The following is a 12,384-nucleotide window of genomic DNA, read 5'->3' as shown; positions in this document are numbered from 1 at the left end:
CACAATGACAGCATACATTTGCATAATATGCCCCACCTTCTGCCTTTCTACTTCCTGTGCAGTAGTTGTTTGTGTAGAGAGAGAGGTCGCAGGCAAGGTAATTTTGTGAGTAGGATACAGGACCCTAAATAGCTGGTGAGAGGTATGAGGTATTTTAAAAGCATAAAAATTGTACACCTGTGAAATGAAATGCTTTCACATGTGATCTTCTGTGTTTATTGTCCTGTGCATAAAGTTGCACCTTGTGTTGGAAGGTTTAAATTATTTCAGGCTTGCATGGAGGCAGAAATTTCTGAGTGACTTTTATACATTTCTTAAGACTCTGCACTGTCAGGATGGCCGAGTGGTCTAAAGTGCTGTGTTTAGGCCGCAGTGTCCTCTGGAGGCGTGGGTTCGAATTCCACTTCTGACATGACTTTTGGAGATGTAATCTCCTTTTTCAGGTTAACATCTGATGGAAGTTGCATCTGTTGGTCTTCACCTGGGATGTGATTCCGTCCTCATCTAGTCAAGAGAGCTGGGGTTTCTCATATATTTCGGTTGTATAAAGTCTTGCTGACAAAGTGCAGTCCTTACTATATGAGCATAGGACCCATGTAAGAGCTCATCTGGAAGAGTCATGCTCTTGTATGCCCTGGCCAGACAGGCCATGCAAATATGGAAGAATGCCTAGCATCTGGTAGACAGTTGGACTCCAGCACACTTACGGCAATTTCCTCAGGGCTGTGATCAGGGGCTGCTTAGATTTGCGTATTCCACCCTATGTTGTGACATTGAAATTCCTTGTTGAATTTGCTTTAGCTAGCCAAGAGGTGGCTGTTGACTCAATTTCAAAGCAGCTTTGGGCCTTTCAAGTGGCTGGTTAATAGCACTTTCTCTTTGTACGCCTTAAAGGTCTAAAGAGTTCTTCATAGGTACTGCTCTCTATGGATTGTTCAAAGATCTGTTGGAAGTACTTATAATAGGATAAATAAATTGAGGGCATGCCTTTTCGGTACCCCACTTGCATGGCTGTCTGGCCTGTGGAAGGTTCCGAAAATGCAAGTCAGGATGGCCGAGTGGTCTAAGGCGCTGCGTTCAGGTCGCAGTCTCTTCTGGAGATGTGGGTTCAAATCCCACTTCTGACAATTGTGTGTTTACTCTTCTTTTTTCTTGGGAGAGAAAAAATCAGATCATTTCCCTCACATGGGCTTATATGGTTGTCTACTTGGAAAAGTGCAGTGAGTTTTTTTCTTGCTCTAGCCACTCATGACCTAAGTTGTGTGCTTTTTTTGGTTCACAATATCTTTCCCTCTCTATAGATGATCAAGCACATGTGGTCAGGATGGCCGAGTGGTCTAAGGCGCTGCGATAAGGCCGCAGTCTCTCCTGGAGGCGTGGGTTCGAATCCCACTTCTGACAAAACATTAAGTCCATTTTGTCTCTGAGTTCTTTTAGAATCTCAGCTAAAAATTGGCAGTGCATATAATATCTGAATAAGTAACAAACTTCAGTTTCAACTGCAAATTAATTTGCCCAATTCTGTCTTCAAGCTCGTATAATATTCTTCTAGCACTCGTGGTGTTTTATGTGTTTTTTGGGGGGTGCTTAAAAAGTCCCTTTTATTAATGAAATGGGTTACATTCAGTCTTGTGATATTTTTGGTTTCCAATAAGTAGATTGTTAATTTTATGTAACCTCATTTTCTAATGCTCCATTCAAGAGATGTTTCCACTATGAAATGCAGAGCAAGGGGAAAGAGCACAAGTGATAGAGCGAGTGAGTGAGAAGGGGTGTTGAGGAAGGAGAGAATGAAACAAAGACAGAGTGAGTGAACGGCAGGTTGGCCTAGAAGAGGAGACTAGAAGTGAAGGCGACATACTTTTCCCTGCTTTTGACCTCCCACCCATCCCAAACCGACCACAAACGTACCATCTATGCAACGTTGGTATGCAGAAATTCACGCCTCAGCCAGTGAGGGTAAGTCCCAGGCCAGGGGCTAGAGAGCAAAAGACTGCATGTGCTCAGACGTTCCCTGCTAGGGACAGTTCATCTGAAACAAGGTCTGCTCTCTTGTATCCAGCAACGATCTAGAAATACTGCATGAATCTGCAAGGCACAATGACAGCATACATTTGCATAATATGCCCCACCTTCTGCCTTCCTACTTCCTGTGCAGTAGTTGTTTGTGTAGAGAGAGAGGTCGCAGGCAAGGTAATTTTGTGAGTAGGATACAGGACCCTAAATAGCTGGTGAGAGGTATGAGGTATTTTAAAAGCATAAAAATTGTACACCTGTGAAATGAAATGCTTTCACATGTGATCTTCTGTGTTTATTGTCCTGTGCATAAAGTTGCACCTTGTGTTTGAAGGTTTAAATTATTTCAGGCTTGCATGAGGCAGAAATTTCTGAGTGACTTTTATACATTTCTTAAGACTCTGCACTGTCAGGATGGCCGAGTGGTCTAAGGCGCTGTGTTTAGGCCGCAGTCTCCTCTGGAGGCGTGGGTTCGAATCCCACTTCTGACATGACTTTTGGAGATGTAATCTCCTTTTTCAGGTTAACATCTGATGGAAGTTGCATCTGTTGGTCTTCACCTGGGATGTGATTCCGTCCTCATCTAGTCAAGAGAGCTGGGGTTTCTCATATATTTCGGTTGTATAAAGTCTTGCTGACAAAGTGCAGTCCTTACTATATGAGCATAGGACCCATGTAAGAGCTCATCTGGAAGAGTCATGCTCTTGTATGCCCTGGCCAGACAGGCCATGCAAATATGGAAGAATGCCTAGCATCTGGTAGACAGTTGGACTCCAGCACACTTACGGCAATTTCCTCAGGGCTGTGATCAGGGGCTGCTTAGATTTGCGTATTCCACCCTATGTTGTGACATTGAAATTCCTTGTTGAATTTGCTTTAGCTAGCCAAGAGGTGGCTGTTGACTCAATTTCAAAGCAGCTTTGGGCCTTTCAAGTGGCTGGTTAATAGCACTTTCTCTTTGTACGCCTTAAAGGTCTAAAGAGTTCTTCATAGGTACTGCTCTCTATGGATTGTTCAAAGATCTGTTGGAAGTACTTATAATAGGATAAATAAATTGAGGGCATGCCTTTTCGGTACCCCACTTGCATGGCTGTCTGGCCTGTGGAAGGTTCCACAAATGCAAGTCAGTATGGCCGAGTGGTCTAAGGCGCTGCGTTCAGGCCGCAGTCTCCTCTGGAGGCGTGGGTTCGAATCCCACTTCTGACATGACTTTTGGAGATGTAATCTCCTTTTTCAGGTTAACATCTGATGGAAGTTGCATCTGTTGGTCTTCACCTGGGATGTGATTCCGTCCTCATCTAGTCAAGAGAGCTGGGGTTTCTCATATATTTCGGTTGTATAAAGTCTTGCTGACAAAGTGCAGTCCTTACTATATGAGCATAGGACCCATGTAAGAGCTCATCTGGAAGAGTCATGCTCTTGTATGCCCTGGCCAGACAGGCCATGCAAATATGAAAGAATGCCTAGCATCTGGTAGACAGTTGGACTCCAGCACACTTACGGCAATTTCCTCAGGGCTGTGATCAGGGGCTGCTTAGATTTGCGTATTCCACCCTATGTTGTGACATTGAAATTCCTTGTTGAATTTGCTTTAGCTAACCAAGAGGTGGCTGTTGACTCAATTTCAAAGCAGCTTTGGGCCTTTCAAGTGGCGGTTAATAGCACTTTCTCTTTGTACGCCTTAAAGGTCTAAAGAGTTCTTCATAGGTACTGCTCTCTATGTATTGTTCAAAGATCTGTTGGAAGTACTTATAATAGGATAAATAAATTGAGGGCATGCCTTTTCGGTACCCCACTTGCATGGCTGTCTGGCCTGTGGAAGGTTGCACAAATGCAAGTCAGGATGGCTGAGTGGTCTAAGGCGCTGCGTTCAGGTCGAGTCTCTTCTGAAGGCGTGGGTTCAAATCCCACTTCTGACAATTGTGTGTTTACTCTACTTTTTTCTTGGGAGAGAAAAAATCAGATCATTTCCCTCACATGGGCTTATATGGTTGTCTACTTGGAAAAGTGCAGTGAGTTTTTTTCTTGCTCTAGCCACTCATGACCTAAGATGTGTGCTTTTTTTGGTTCACAATATATTTCCCTCTCTGTAGATGATCAAGCAACGTGTGGTCAGGATGGCCGAGTGGTCTAAGGCGCTGCGTTAAGGCCGCAGTCTCTCCTGGAGGCGTGGGTTCAAATCCCACTTCTGACAAAACTTTATGTCCATTTTGTCTCTGAGTTCTTTTAGAATCTCAGCTAAAAATTGGCAGTGCATAAAATATCTGAATAAGTAACAAACTTCAGTTTCAACTGCAAATTAATTTGCCCAATTCTGTCTTCAAGCTCGTATAATATTCTTCTAGCACTCGTGGTGTTTTATGTGTTTTTTGGGGGGTGCTTAAAAAGTCCCTTTTATTAATGAAATGGGTTACATTCAGTCTTGTGATATTTTTGGTTTCCAATAAGTAGATTGTTAATTTTATGTAACCTCATTTTCTAATGCTCCATTCAAGAGATGTTTCCACTATGAAATGCAGAGCAAGGGGAAAGAGCACAAGTGATAGAGCGAGTGAGTGAGAAGGGGTGTTGAGGAAGGAGAGAATGAAACAAAGACAGAGTGAGTGAACGGCAGGTAGGCCTAGAAGAGGAGACTAGAAGTGAAGGCGACATACTTTTCATTGCTTTTGACCTCCCACCCATCCCAAACCGACCACAAACGTACCATCTATGCAACGTTGGTATGCAGAAATTCACGCCTCAGCCAGTGAGGGTGAGTCCCAGGCCAGGGGCTAGAGAGCAAAAGACTGCATGTGCTCAGACGTTCCCTGCTAGGGACAGTTGATCTGAAACAAGGTCTGCTCTCTTGTATCCAGCAAGGATCTAGAAATCCTGCATGAATCTGCAAGGCACAATGACAGCATACATTTGCATAATATGCCCCACCTTCTGCCTTCCTACTTCCTGTGCAGTAGTTGTTTGTGTAGAGAGAGAGGTCGCAGGCAAGGTAATTTTGTGAGTCGGATACAGGACCCTAAATAGCTGGTGAGAGGTATGAGGTATTCTAAAAGCATAAAAATTGTACACCTGTGAAATGAAATGCTTTCACATGTGATCTTCTGTGTTTATTGTCCTGTGCATAAAGTTGCACCTTGTGTTTGAAGGTTTAAATTATTTTAGGCTTGCATGGAGGCAGAAATTTCTGAGTGACTTTTATACATTTCTTAAGACTCTGCACTGTCAGGAAAGCCGAGTGGTCTAAGTCGCTGTGTTTAGGCCGCAGTCTCCTCTGGAGGCGTAGGTTCGAATCCCACTTCTGACATGACTTTTGGAAATGTAATCTCCTTTTTCAGGTTAACATCTGATGGAAGTTGCATCTGTTGGTCTTCACCTGGGATGTGATTCCGTCCTCATCTAGTCAAGAGAGCTGGGGTTTCTCATATATTTCGGTTGTATAAAGTCTTGCTGACAAAGTGCAGTCCTTACTATATGAGCATAGGACCCATGTAAGAGCTCATCTGGAAGAGTCATGCTCTTGTATGCCCTGGCCAGACAGGCCATGCAAATATAGAAAAATGCCTAGCATCTGGTAGACAGTTGGACTCCAGCACACTTACGGCAATTTCCTCAGGGCTGTGATCAGGGGCTGCTTAGATTTGCGTATTCCACCCTATGTTGTGACATTGAAGTTCCTTGTTGAATTTGCTTTAGCTAACCAAGAGGTGGCTGTTGACTCAATTTCAAAGCAGCTTTGGGCCTTTCAAGTGGCGGTTAATAGCACTTTCTCTTTGTACGCCTTAAAGGTCTAAAGAGTTCTTCATAGGTACTGCTCTCTATGGATTGTTCAAAGATCTGTTGGAAGTACTTATAATAGGATAAATAAATTGAGGGCATGCCTTTTCGGTACCCCACTTGCATGGCTGTCTGGCCTGTGGAAGGTTGCACAAATGCAAGTCAGGATGGCTGAGTGGTCTAAGGCGCTGCGTTCAGGTCGAGTCTCTTCTGAAGGCGTGGGTTCAAATCCCACTTCTGACAATTGTGTGTTTACTCTACTTTTTTCTTGGGAGAGAAAAAATCAGATCATTTCCCTCACATGGGCTTATATGGTTGTCTACTTGGAAAAGTGCAGTGAGTTTTTTTCTTGCTCTAGCCACTCATGACCTAAGATGTGTGCTTTTTTTGGTTCACAATATATTTCCCTCTCTGTAGATGATCAAGCAACGTGTGGTCAGGATGGCCGAGTGGTCTAAGGCGCTGCGTTAAGGCCGCAGTCTCTCCTGGAGGCGTGGGTTCGAATCCCACTTCTGACAAAACTTTATGTCCATTTTGTCTCTGAGTTCTTTTAGAATCTCAGCTAAAAATTGGCAGTGCATAAAATATCTGAATAAGTAACAAACTTCAGTTTCAACTGCAAATTAATTTGCCCAATTCTGTCTTCAAGCTCGTATAATATTCTTCTAGCACTCGTGGTGTTTTATGTGTTTTTTGGGGGGTGCTTAAAAAGTCCCTTTTATTAATGAAATGGGTTACATTCAGTCTTGTGATATTTTTGGTTTCCAATAAGTAGATTGTTAATTTTATGTAACCTCATTTTCTAATGCTCCATTCAAGAGATGTTTCCACTATGAAATGCAGAGCAAGGGGAAAGAGCACAAGTGATAGAGCGAGTGAGTGAGAAGGGGTGTTGAGGAAGGAGAGAATGAAACAAAGACAGAGTGAGTGAACGGCAGGTAGGCCTAGAAGAGGAGACTAGAAGTGAAGGCGACATACTTTTCATTGCTTTTGACCTCCCACCCATCCCAAACCGACCACAAACGTACCATCTATGCAACGTTGGTATGCAGTAATTCACGCCTCAGCCAGTGAGGGTAAGTCCCAGGCCAGGGGATAGAGAGCAAAAGACTGCATGTGCTCAGACGTTCCCTGCTAGGGACAGTTGATCTGAAACAAGGTCGGCTCTCTTGTATCCAGCAAGGATCTAGAATTCCTGCATGAATCTGCAAGGCACAATGACAGCATACATTTGCATAATATGCCCCACCTTCTGCCTTCCTACTTCCTGTGCAGTAGTTGTTTGTGTAGAGAGAGAGGTCGCAGGCAAGGTAATTTTGTGAGTAGGATACAGGACCCTAAATAGCTGGTGAGAGGTATGAGGTATTTTAAAAGCATAAAAATTGTACACCTGTGAAATGAAATGCTTTCACATGTGATCTTCTGTGTTTATTGTCCTGTGCATAAAGTTGCACCTTGTGTTTGAAGGTTTAAATTATTTCAGGCTTGCATGGAGGCAGAAATTTCTGAGTGACTTTTATACATTTCTTAAGACTCTGCACTGTCAGGATGGCCGAGTGGTCTAAGGCGCTGTGTTTAGGCCGCAGTCTCTTCTGGAGGCGTGGGTTCGAATCCCACTTCTGACATGACTTTTGGAGATGTAATCTCCTTTTTCAGGTTAACATCTGATGGAAGTTGCATCTGTTGGTCTTCACCTGGGATGTGATTCCGTCCTCATCTAGTCAAGAGAGCTGGGGTTTCTCATATATTTCGGTTGTATAAAGTCTTGCTGACAAAGTGCAGTCCTTACTATATGAGCATAGGACCCATGTAAGAGCTCATCTGGAAGAGTCATGCTCTTGTATGCCCTGGCCAGACAGGCCATGCAAATATGGAAGAATGCCTAGCATCTGGTAGACAGTTGGACTCCAGCACACTTACGGCAATTTCCTCAGGGCTGTGATCAGGGGCTGCTTAGATTTGCGTATCCCACCCTATGTTGTGACATTGAAATTCCTTGTTGAATTTGCTTTAGCTAGCCAAGAGGTGGCTGTTGACTCAATTTCAAAGCAGCTTTGGGCCTTTCAAGTGGCTGGTTAATAGCACTTTCTCTTTGTACGCCTTAAAGGTCTAAAGAGTTCTTCATAGGTACTGCTCTCTATGGATTGGTCATAGATCTGTTGGAAGTACTTATAATAGGATAAATAAATTGAGGGCATGCCTTTTCGGTACCCCACTTGCATGGCTGTCTGGCCTGTGGAAGGTTCCACAAATGCAAGTCAGGATGGCCGAGTGGTCTAAGGAGCTGCGTTCAGGTCGCAGTCTCCTCTGGAGGCGTGGGTTCAAATCCCACTTCTGACAATTGTGTGTTTACTCTACTTTTTTCTTGAGAGAGAAAAAATCTGATCATTTCCCTCACATGGGCTTATACGGTTGTCTACTTGGAAAAGTGCAGTGAGTTTTTTTCTTGCTCTAGCCACTCATGACCTAAGATGTGTGCTTTTTTTGGTTCACAATATCTTTCCCTCTCTGTAGATGATCGAGCAAATGTGGTCAGGATGGCCGAGTGGTCTAAGGCGCTGCGTTAAGGCCGCAGTCTCTCCTGGAGGCGTGGGTTCGAATCCCACTTCTGACAAAACTTTAAGTCCATTTTGTCTCTGAGTTCTTTTAGAATCTCAGCTAAAAATTGGCAGTGCATATAATATCTGAATAAGTAACAAACTTCAGTTTCAACTGCAAATTAATTTGCCCAATTCTGTCTTCAAGCTCGTATAATATTTTTCTAGCACTCGTGGTGTTTTATGTGTTTTTTGGGGGGTGCTTAAAAAGTCCCTTTTATTAATGAAATGGGTTACATTCAGTCTTGTGATATTTTTGGTTTCCAATAAGTAGATTGTTAATTTTATGTAACCTCATTTTCTAATGCTCCATTCAAGAGATGTTTCCACTATGAAATGCAGAGCAAGGGGAAAGAGCACAAGTGATAGAGCGAGTGAGTGAGAAGGGGTGTTGAGGAAGGAGAGAATGAAACAAAGACAGAGTGAGTGAACGGCAGGTAGGCCTAGAAGAGGAGACTAGAAGTGAAGGCGACATACTTTTCCATGCTTTTGACCTCCCACCCATCCCAAACCGACCACAAACGTACCATCTATGCAACGTTGGTATGCAGTAATTCACGCCTCAGCCAGTGAGGGTAAGTCCCAGGCCAGGGGATAGAGAGCAAAAGACTGCATGTGCTCAGACGTTCCCTGCTAGGGACAGTTGATCTGAAACAAGGTCGGCTCTCTTGTATCCAGCAAGGATCTAGAATTCCTGCATGAATCTGCAAGGCACAATGACAGCATACATTTGCATAATATGCCCCACCTTCTGCCTTCCTACTTCCTGTGCAGTAGTTGTTTGTGTAGAGAGAGAGGTCGCAGGCAAGGTAATTTTGTGAGTAGGATACAGGACCCTAAATAGCTGGTGAGAGGTATGAGGTATTTTAAAAGCATAAAAATTGTACACCTGTGAAATGAAATGCTTTCACATGTGATCTTCTGTGTTTATTGTCCTGTGCATAAAGTTGCACCTTGTGTTTGAAGGTTTAAATTATTTCAGGCTTGCATGGAGGCAGAAATTTCTGAGTGACTTTTATACATTTCTTAAGACTCTGCACTGTCAGGATGGCCGAGTGGTCTAAAGTGCTGTGTTTAGGCCGCAGTCTCCTCTGGAGACGTGTGTTCGAATCCACCTTCTGACATGACTTTTGGAGATGTAATCTCCTTTTTCAGGTTAACATCTGATGGAAGTTGCATCTGTTGGTCTTCACCTGGGATGTGATTCCGTCCTCATCTAGTCAAGAGAGCTGGGGTTTCTCATATATTTCGGTTGTATAAAGTCTTGCTGACAAAGTGCAGTCCTTACTATATGAGCATAGGACCTATGTAAGAGCTCATCTGGAAGAGTCATGCTCTTGTATGCCCTGGCCAGACAGGCCATGCAAATATGGAAGAATGCCTAGCATCTGGTAGACAGTTGGACTCCAGCACACTTACGGCAATTTCCTCAGGGCTGTGATCAGGGGCTGCTTAGATTTGAGTATTCCACCCTATGTTGTGACATTGAAATTCCTTGTTGAATTTGCTTTAGCTAGCCAAGAGGTGGCTGTTGACTCAATTTCAAAGCAGCTTTGGGCCTTTCAAGTGGCTGGTTAATAGCACTTTCTCTTTGTACGCCTTAAAGGTCTAAAGAGTTCTTCATAGGTACTGCTCTCTATGGATTGTTCAAAGATCTGTTGGAAGTACTTATAATAGGATAAATAAATTGAGGGCATGCCTTTTCGGTACCCCACTTGCATGGCTGTCTGGCCTGTGGAAGGTTCCACAAATGCAAGTCAGGATGGCCCAGTGGTCTAAGGCGCTGCGTTCAGGTCGCAGTCTCTTCTGGAGGCGTGGGTTCAAATCCCACTTCTGACAATTGTGTGTTTACTCTTCTTTTTTCTTGGGAGAGAAAAAATCAGATCATTTCCCTCACATGGGCTTATATGGTTGTCTACTTGGAAAAGTGCAGTGAGTTTTTTTCTTGCTCTAGCCACTCATGACCTAAGTTGTGTGCTTTTTTTGGTTCACAATATCTTTCCCTCTCTGTAGATGATCAAGCAAATGTGGTCAGGATGGCCGAGTGGTCTAAGGCGCTGCGTTAAGGCCGCAGTCTCTCCTGGAGGCGTGGGTTCGAATCCCACTTCTGACAAAACTTTAAGTCCATTTTGTCTCTGAGTTCTTTTAGAATCTCAGCTAAAAATTGGCAGTGCATATAATATCTGAATAAGTAACAAACTTCAGTTTCAACTGCAAATTAATTTGCCCAATTCTGTCTTCAAGCTCGTATAATATTCTTCTAGCACTCGTGGTGTTTTATGTGTTTTTTGGGGGGTGCTTAAAAAGTCCCTTTTATTAATGAAATGGGTTACATTCAGTCTTGTGATATTTTTGGTTTCCAATAAGTAGATTGTTAATTTTATGTAACCTCATTTTCTAATGCTCCATTCAAGAGATGTTTCCACTATGAAATGCAGAGCAAGGGGAAAGAGCACAAGTGATAGAGCGAGTGAGTGAGAAGGGGTGTTGAGGAAGGAGAGAATGAAACAAAGACAGAGTGAGTGAACGGCAGGTTGGCCTAGAAGAGGAGACTAGAAGTGAAGGCGACATACTTTTCCCTGCTTTTGACCTCCCACCCATCCCAAACCGACCACAAACGTACCATCTATGCAACGTTGGTATGCAGAAATTCACGCCTCAGCCAGTGAGGGTAAGTCCCAGGCCAGGGGCTAGAGAGCAAAAGACTGCATGTGCTCAGACGTTCCCTGCTAGGGACAGTTCATCTGAAACAAGGTCTGCTCTCTTGTATCCAGCAACGATCTAGAAATACTGCATGAATCTGCAAGGCACAATGACAGCATACATTTGCATAATATGCCCCACCTTCTGCCTTCCTACTTCCTGTGCAGTAGTTGTTTGTGTAGAGAGAGAGGTCGCAGGCAAGGTAATTTTGTGAGTAGGATACAGGACCCTAAATAGCTGGTGAGAGGTATGAGGTATTTTAAAAGCATAAAAATTGTACACCTGTGAAATGAAATGCTTTCACATGTGATCTTCTGTGTTTATTGTCCTGTGCATAAAGTTGCACCTTGTGTTTGAAGGTTTAAATTATTTCAGGCTTGCATGGAGGCAGAAATTTCTGAGTGACTTTTATACATTTCTTAAGACTCTGCACTGTCAGGATGGCCGAGTGGTCTAAGGCGCTGTGTTTAGGCTGCAGTCTCCTCTGGAGGCGTGGGTTCGAATCCCACTTCTGACATGACTTTTGGAGATGTAATCTCCTTTTTCAGGTTAACATCTGATGGAAGTTGCATCTGTTGGTCTTCACCTGGGATGTGATTCCGTCCTCATCTAGTCAAGAGAGCTGGGGTTTCTCATATATTTCGGTTGTATAAAGTCTTGCTGACAAAGTGCAGTCCTTACTATATGAGCATAGGACCCATGTAAGAGCTCATCTGGAAGAGTCATGCTCTTGTATGCCCTGGCCAGACAGGCCATGCAAATATGGAAGAATGCCTAGCATCTGGTAGACAGTTGGACTCCAGCACACTTACGGCAATTTCCTCAGGGCTGTGATCAGGGGCTGCTTAGATTTGCGTATCCCACCCTATGTTGTGACATTGAAATTCCTTGTTGAATTTGCTTTAGCTAGCCAAGAGGTGGCTGTTGACTCAATTTCAAAGCAGCTTTGGGCCTTTCAAGTGGCTGGTTAATAGCACTTTCTCTTTGTACGCCTTAAAGGTCTAAAGAGTTCTTCATAGGTACTGCTCTCTATGGATTGTTCAAAGATCTGTTGGAAGTACTTATAATAGGATAAATAAATTGAGGGCATGCCTTTTCGGTACCCCACTTGCATGGCTGTCTGGCCTGTGGAAGGTTCCACAAATGCAAGTCAGGATGGCCCAGTGGTCTAAGGCGCTGCGTTCAGGTCGCAGTCTCTTCTGGAGGCGTGGGTTCAAATCCCACTTCTGACAATTGTGTGTTTACTCTTCTTTTTTCTTGGGAGAGAAAAAATCAGATCATTTCCCTCACATGGGCT

At 43.7% G+C, this 12,384-nt stretch overlaps 13 non-coding genes across 13 annotated transcripts; all 13 read left to right on the top strand.

Annotated features, from left to right (window-relative positions):
• Positions 1-1,044: 1,044 nt before the first annotated feature.
• On the top strand, positions 1,045-1,127 carry TRNAL-CAG (transfer RNA leucine (anticodon CAG)). The gene has a single exon. It is a non-coding gene; the product is annotated as a tRNA-Leu (tRNA).
• A 191-nt stretch (positions 1,128-1,318) lies between these two features.
• On the top strand, positions 1,319-1,401 carry TRNAL-AAG (transfer RNA leucine (anticodon AAG)). Its single transcript has one exon. It is a non-coding gene; the product is annotated as a tRNA-Leu (tRNA).
• A 1,023-nt stretch (positions 1,402-2,424) lies between these two features.
• On the top strand, positions 2,425-2,507 carry TRNAL-UAG (transfer RNA leucine (anticodon UAG)). The gene has a single exon. It is a non-coding gene; the product is annotated as a tRNA-Leu (tRNA).
• Positions 2,508-3,139: 632 nt separating this feature from the next.
• Positions 3,140-3,222, top strand: TRNAL-CAG (transfer RNA leucine (anticodon CAG)). Its single transcript has one exon. It is a non-coding gene; the product is annotated as a tRNA-Leu (tRNA).
• A 905-nt stretch (positions 3,223-4,127) lies between these two features.
• Positions 4,128-4,210, top strand: TRNAL-AAG (transfer RNA leucine (anticodon AAG)). The gene has a single exon. It is a non-coding gene; the product is annotated as a tRNA-Leu (tRNA).
• Positions 4,211-6,222: 2,012 nt separating this feature from the next.
• Positions 6,223-6,305, top strand: TRNAL-AAG (transfer RNA leucine (anticodon AAG)). The gene has a single exon. It is a non-coding gene; the product is annotated as a tRNA-Leu (tRNA).
• Positions 6,306-7,329: 1,024 nt separating this feature from the next.
• Positions 7,330-7,412, top strand: TRNAL-UAG (transfer RNA leucine (anticodon UAG)). The gene has a single exon. It is a non-coding gene; the product is annotated as a tRNA-Leu (tRNA).
• Positions 7,413-8,044: 632 nt separating this feature from the next.
• Positions 8,045-8,127, top strand: TRNAL-CAG (transfer RNA leucine (anticodon CAG)). Its single transcript has one exon. It is a non-coding gene; the product is annotated as a tRNA-Leu (tRNA).
• Positions 8,128-8,318: 191 nt separating this feature from the next.
• Positions 8,319-8,401, top strand: TRNAL-AAG (transfer RNA leucine (anticodon AAG)). Its single transcript has one exon. It is a non-coding gene; the product is annotated as a tRNA-Leu (tRNA).
• Positions 8,402-10,140: 1,739 nt separating this feature from the next.
• On the top strand, positions 10,141-10,223 carry TRNAL-CAG (transfer RNA leucine (anticodon CAG)). Its single transcript has one exon. It is a non-coding gene; the product is annotated as a tRNA-Leu (tRNA).
• Positions 10,224-10,414: 191 nt separating this feature from the next.
• TRNAL-AAG (transfer RNA leucine (anticodon AAG)) lies at positions 10,415-10,497 on the top strand. The gene has a single exon. It is a non-coding gene; the product is annotated as a tRNA-Leu (tRNA).
• Positions 10,498-11,521: 1,024 nt separating this feature from the next.
• Positions 11,522-11,604, top strand: TRNAL-UAG (transfer RNA leucine (anticodon UAG)). The gene has a single exon. It is a non-coding gene; the product is annotated as a tRNA-Leu (tRNA).
• A 632-nt stretch (positions 11,605-12,236) lies between these two features.
• TRNAL-CAG (transfer RNA leucine (anticodon CAG)) lies at positions 12,237-12,319 on the top strand. The gene has a single exon. It is a non-coding gene; the product is annotated as a tRNA-Leu (tRNA).
• The last annotated feature ends 65 nt before the right edge of the window (positions 12,320-12,384 follow it).

Source organism: Lissotriton vulgaris, chromosome 8 (genome assembly GCF_964263255.1).
Source record: "Lissotriton vulgaris chromosome 8, aLisVul1.2, whole genome shotgun sequence".
Classification (NCBI taxonomy): Eukaryota; Metazoa; Chordata; class Amphibia; order Caudata; family Salamandridae; genus Lissotriton; species Lissotriton vulgaris.
This window is presented reverse-complemented; position numbering and strand designations above follow the sequence as displayed.